A 6,969-nucleotide genomic window follows, 5' to 3' on the forward strand; every position below is an offset into this window, starting at 1 on the left:
TTCCCTATCTTTCTAGAAGCTGTATGGTTATAGATTTTTTACATTGAAGGCTATGACACAGCTCAAATTAATTTTTTTCTACAGAATGACATAGGGGCTGAAGTTTATTTTTTAATATAGATGTCTAGTTTTTTAGCACCATTTATTATTATTATTATTTTTGCATAAGGGAGTTTCTGGTATTTCTGATATTTGGCTAGGCAAATTCCAAAAGAGCTGGAACACTTCTAGCACCATTTATTAAAAAAGATTCTTTTGCCCTTTGAATTGGCTTGGTACATTTGTCAAAAATCATCTGAATATGAATGTGTAGTGTAAGTTTTCTAGCTTTGGTTTTCTTTTTCAGAATTGTTCTTGCCATTCTAAATCTTTTGTGGTTATTCCAGCACCATTTGTTGAAAAGATTTTCTGTTCCCATTTAATTGCCTCCGTAACTTTGTCAAAGGTCAATTGACCACATATGCATGGGATCATTTCTGTGATCTATTCCATTTCATTGATGGATTTGCCTGGCTTATTCCAATCTTGCTTACCACAGTTTAAAAGAAGTCTTGAAATCAACTTTGTTCTTCTACAGAGCTGTTTTGGATATTCTGAGCCCTTTGCATTTCCATATGAATTTTATTGTCAGCTTGTCAATGTATATGAAAAACTCTGCTGACATTCTGAGTGATATTGTATTGAATTCATACATCTATTTTAAAAAATTCACATCTTAACAGTATTTGATATCTTTGATTGATGAACACAGTTTATCTCTCCATTTATTTAGGTCTTCTTTAATTTCTTTCAGCAATATTTTGTCATTTTCAGTGTACAGTAATGCACATCTTTTGTCAAATCTATCCTTAACTATTTTTTACTTTTTGGTGTATTATAAATGACACTTCTCTTAGAATTTCCATTTCTGTTTCTTGCTAATATAGAGAAATACAATTGCTTTTGTGTATTGACCTCCCTCTAGCTTGCAAACACACTATACTTATTTATTAGTCCTAGTGATTATTTTTTTGGTAGATTCTCATGGATTTTCTGTGTACATGATCAAGCCCAAGTGGCAAAACAAGACCCTCTTTCAAAAAAACAAGAACAAAAAAGATGATTTTGCTTCTTCCTTTCCAATCTGGATATCTTTTGTTTATTTTTCTTGACTTATTGCACTGGCTAGAATCTCCTAGAATGATGTTGAATAGAAGTGGTGATAGTAAACATCCTTGTCTTGTCCCCAATCTTAAGGGAAAAACACTCAATCATTACTGTACTACAGCATAGGTGTCAGTTTTTCATACAGGCATTTTTTTTTCAGACTGAGGAAATTCCTTTCTGTTCCTAGTTTGCTACATGTTTTTATCAGAAATAGTTGGTGAATTTTGTCAAGTGCCTCTTCTGTATCTATTGACATGAGGATACTGTTAAAATGGTATGTTTCATTGAATGATATTTGAATATTAAATCAACTTTGCATTCCTGAGTAAACCTTCATTGGTCATGATGTAGTATACTTTTTATACTAAGTTGTTGGATTCAGTTTGCTGAAGTTTTAGTATAATTTTGGGGGTTATGTTTTTGTGGGACATGGGTCTACAGTTTTCTTATAACGTCTTTGGCAGGTTTTGGTAACTGGATAGTTCTTGTCTCATAGAATGTATTGCAAAGTGTGCTGTCCTGTTTGATTTTCTGGAAGAATTAGCTTGGAACTGTTATGATATCTTCTTTAATTGTTTGGTAGAATATACCAATGATTCCATCTGGGCATTTTCTAACTATAGATCATATTATAATAACATCATAAATATATATGTATATAATTATATGCAATTATAAATTATTAACTATAGATATTCTCTAACAGATATAAACTAATTTCTCTAATAGATTATCTATTTCTTCTTCAGTGAACTTTGGCAGCTCATATTTTTAAAGAGATTTAGCTATTTTTATCTAAATTGTTGAAATTATTGACATGAAATTGCTTATAATAATTTCTTATTAGTCATTTACTATTTGAAGAATCTGCAGTGGTGTAGTAGGTGTGTCTAGGGCTGCCTTTTTGCTGTTTGTTTTCTGTCTAATCTATGCTTTTGTTTCCCTATTTCTTCTTTCTTCTTCTTTTTTATTTTTAAACTAGATATTTTGTAGTATTCCGTTTTTATTTTTCTTGGCTGTATAGCTATAACTCTTTGCTTTATTTTTATTATTTATCTATGCATTATAATATTTAACACAGTCCTGTCCACTTAGAATTAATATTGACTATGTCATGTAAAAATAGAGGAATCTCACAAGAGTAGATTTCTATTTACCATTGTTCTGACCTTTGGGGTCTTTGAGTCACATAGGTAATAGCTTTATGTCTTAACTCATTAACACATTGCATCTTGGATCTGTGAATTCATGTTTTTTGCCAAACTTTGGAACTTTTCAGGCATTATTTCCTCAACTATTTCTTGCTGCCTCTTTACCTTTTTCCTTTTCTCCTAAGATTCAAAGTATATATATGTCACACTGCTTTATATTGTCATACATCTCTTTGAAATTCCATTTATTTTTCTTCAGCATTTTTTCTGCTTGTTTTGGTTTGGGTAACTCCTACTTATTTTTTTCCTGCAATTTCCAATCTATCACTGAGCCCAGATAGTAAATTTTAATTTTAGTTTTTGCACTTTTCAATTCTGGAAATTTTATTTTTTAGAGTTTTCATTTCTGTGTGGAGATACCCTATTCTATTATTCATTGATACCATATTTTCCTTTAAAACTTTAAATCTATTTATAATTGCTGTTTGTAGTCTTCGTCTGCAAAAACTAACATCTGGGCCCACTTGTAGTCAAATTCTAAGGACTGTCTTTATTTCCTTAGTATGGGCACACTTTTATGTTTCTAGGCATGTTTAGTAGTTTTTGTTTAGAGACTGGATATTTTATTTAAGACAGCATAGTGACTCTGGATTCTGTGGAGTTCTTCTGCGATGGTTTGTTTTTATTCAATTACACAGTTAACTGGTGTAAATTCAGACTGCAGACTTTCCTTCTACAGATGCAGCGGCTGAAATTGTGTTCTATTCTCTGGGTTTTCCTCTGCCGTTTTCTGGCCTGCCTTCTGCATTATTTGCCAATCAGCCAAGTCTTTGCTCGTAGCTGGGCTCGCCCTCTCAGTGGTGTCTTTGTTTCTAGAGATGCCCCCAAATTTCCAGCTGCTTTGCTGACTACGGGGTCTGTTCTTCACACTTCAGGTCCACAGCGTTCACCTTTCCATATCTCAAGTTGTTGCATGGTGGGGGGATGCACTCGGTTAAAAAAGGAGGGGGGAGAAAAGAAAAGAAAGAAAAAGGCAGCAAAGTCACAGATTTTGCCTCATGTAACTTTGCCTTTCAAGAGGAGGTTTCCTTCTGCAAGCTTATGTGTTGGAGCCCTAGGGTCTCCTTTGTGTCTTCAGAGTCTGGCTGTTAGTCAGGGATTTGGGCAGAGCTTATGTTCAGAATTTGTGTTTCACTTTTTCCTTTGTTCTTTCACTGCCAGGATTGCCCCTTTAAATTTCCAGCTGCTTTTCCATCCCTCAGCTCTTATCTCTGGCACCTTTAACTAATAAAGATGTGGTTTTCTTCCAGAGTTTTCTGCAGCCATAGCCACAGGGATTAGGCAGTGCCCTTGGGCCAAAAAGGCACAAACTCATTTTATCCCTTCTAATTGCAGTTTTTTGAGCTTCAACTGTCCTGCAGCATCTGTCAGACTCAGTTGTTTGTTTGTTTGTATGTTTTTTGGAGACAAGTTCTCGCTCTGTTGCTGGGTAGAGTGCAGTGGTGTCAGCCTAGCTCATAGTAACCTCAAACTCCTGGGCTCAAGTGATCTTCCTGCCTCAGCCTTCTGAGTAGCTGGGACTACAGGCACATGCCACCACATCTGGCTAATTTTTCTTTCTTTATTTTTTTTTTTATAGAGACGGGGTCCCACTCTTGCTCAGGCTGGTCTCAAACTCCTAACCTCAAGTGATCCTCACACCTTTGCCTCCCAGAGTGCTAAGATTATAAATGTGAGCCATTGCACCCAGCCCAGACCCAGTTTTAAGACAGAGCCACTGTTTTAAAATATTTTTGTTTTATTTTATCCAGTTTTTATAAATTTTACTTGAAGGGAGGGTTCAGGTGACCAGTTGACTTCTCTGCCATGATCAGAAATGGCAATCGGTATATACCTTTTTGTACAGTTGAAAAACTATAACTAGAATTATTATATACAAGTTCTGTGATTTTTAAAAAAATATATATGCCTTGGCTATCACATGTCAGTATGGTAAGCCCTCACTTAACATCTTTAATGGGTCCTTAGAAATTGCAATGTTGAGCAAAATGGCTTAAGGAAACTCATTTTACCATGGGTTAATTTATATCAACAAGAATTAAGGACTAATTTATATCAACAAGAATTAACTTCCTATGGCATATTTCTGGTCACAAAAACATTACTAAACTTCTAAATAAAAATCAAAATGCTTGTGATATTAAACACTGAAATAAATATATATGAGCTGTACTTACATTTAAGAAAGATTAATAGAAACAAGCAGACCTTTATTTACCCCATTCAGGGTCTCAGGTGGCCGGAACCTCCCCTGGTGCAGACTCAATGCAGACAGTGGCCCAGGTGGCAATTGATTTTTTTTTTTATCAGCGTCATAACAAAATGACTTTGAATGAAACGGCATTATCTGAGGACCTGCTGCACTTATATCATTCTTTTTAATGGTTTTGGTGTATTTCTTAGCGTGATACACTGTAATTTATTTGTCCACACCTCTAATTATGTAGCTAAGGCTAAAGAAAATAAGCTTTATAAGACAGATTACCAAATGACTTTCAATAAAGTAATAGTTTGGCATTTACATAATATACTGACACAATTACCTACAGCATGCATTATGCACCCATGCCTGTGTTTGCATATGCAAAAAAGCTATCCAAAGGACGGGCTCCTTTGTACCAGAAGCAATTGCCTCTCCCTGGTTCCTCTTGCCCTTCTATTTCCTAGGGCTGCAGTGAGGGCTGAGGGAGATGATTGATTCACAGTAAGTCCATGTGCATATTTGCCATTTTCCTTATTACGCCCCAGAGGTGAGTGTGGCTTAAGAGGACAGTGAATTTTCTCTCTTCTACCCTGCTCTTTGGCCCATACACCTATGTCTTTCCTTAGCAACATCTATTGCTTTTATCTGACTGGTACCTCTTTAAGCTACACAATGCCCAACATTCTATCTTAAGCAAAATACTTAGCTATACCACATCTTCAAAACCACAAAGACCTACCAAAATTTTAAGCTGAAACTAAGATTTTGTAACTAAAAGCACCTCGTATCCCTACAGATCCAACTTGCAATATCAATATCCAAAAGGTTGAAATTTGGGGCATGCTCCTGTGGTGCTTTCAAAGAGACTGGGGATGTCAATAGGCCCCACAGCTGTTGTTTTCATCAGCACCAGAAATACATAGTAGGTGCTCCTACAATATTTGTAAATCGTCACCTAGTGCTTCAAAATGATTCCAGTCACAAACTTTCTCACAAAGGAACTTGTGTCAAAGTTAATTCTGCAACAGGAGCTTTTAATACACCAAAGAAAGTTTATCTGTATTTAACTTATCTTCTTTTCAATGTCATCTGTGATATATAATTTGATTTTAAAAATTGCTTCTACCTATTCTATTTTTTTTTATTGTGAAAAAAATATAACATCCAATTTACCATCTTAATCATTTTTGAGTGTACAGTTCTGTGGCATTAAGTACATCCACATTGTTGGGAAACAGATTTCCAGAAGTTTTCCGTCTTGCAAAACTAAACTTTTTGCTCATTAAACAATTCACCCTTTCCCCTTCCTCCAGCCCCTGGTAACCACCCTTCTACTTTCTGTATCTATGAATTTGACTACTCTAGATACCTCATGTAAGTGGAATCATACAATAATTGTCTTTTTGTTACCTGCTTATTTCGCTTAGCATAATGTCCTCAAGGTTCATCCATGTTGTAGCATGTGACAAGATTTCCCTCCTTTTTAAGGCTGAAAAATATTCATTGTGTGGACAGACCATATTTTGTTTATCCATTCATCCCTTAATGTACACTTATGTTGCTTTCACCTCCTGACTATAGAGAATCGTGCTGTTATGAATATGAGTGTGCACATATATCTTCAACATACTGATTTCAAATCCTTTGTATATATACCGGAAGTGCGATTGCTGGGTCATATAGTAATTCTATTTTTAATTTTTTGAGGCCCCTTCACCTCATTTTCCATAGCAGCTGTGCCATTTTACAATCCCACCCACAGTACACAGGGCTTCCAATTTCTCCATCTCCTCACCAACAGTTGATAATTTCTGTTTATTATTATTTTGCTAGTAACCATCCTAATGGGTGTGAGGTGATATCTCGTTGCAGCTTTGATTTTCATTTCTCTGGTTAGTATAATAATATTCAGCATCTTTTCATATGCTTGCTGACTATTTGTGTACCATCTTTGGAGAGATGTCTATTGATGTTATTTTCCCACTTTTTAATTGGTTCATTTAATTTTGTAGGATATTTTTTTTTTTTTTTTTTTTTTTTTTTTGAGACAGAGTCTCACTTTGTTGCCCGGGCTAGAGTGAGTGCCGTGGCGTCAGCCTAGCTCACAGCAACCTCAAACTCCTGGGCTCGAGTGATCCTTCTGCCTCAGCCTCCCGGGTAGCTGGGACTACAGACATGCGCCACCATGCCCGGCTAATTTTTTATATATATATCAGTTGGCCAATTAATTTCTTTCTATTTATAGTAGAGACGGGGTCTCGCTCAGGCTGGTTTTGAACTCCTGACCTTGAGCAATCCGCCCGCCTCGGCCTCCCAAGAGCTAGGATTACAGGCGTGAGCCACAGCGCCCGGCCTTTTTGTAGGATATTTTTTAGCATATTCTATATATTAACTCTTTATCAGCGATAT

This window comes from Microcebus murinus, chromosome 13 (assembly GCF_040939455.1).
Source record: "Microcebus murinus isolate Inina chromosome 13, M.murinus_Inina_mat1.0, whole genome shotgun sequence".
Taxonomy (NCBI): Eukaryota; Metazoa; Chordata; class Mammalia; order Primates; family Cheirogaleidae; genus Microcebus; species Microcebus murinus.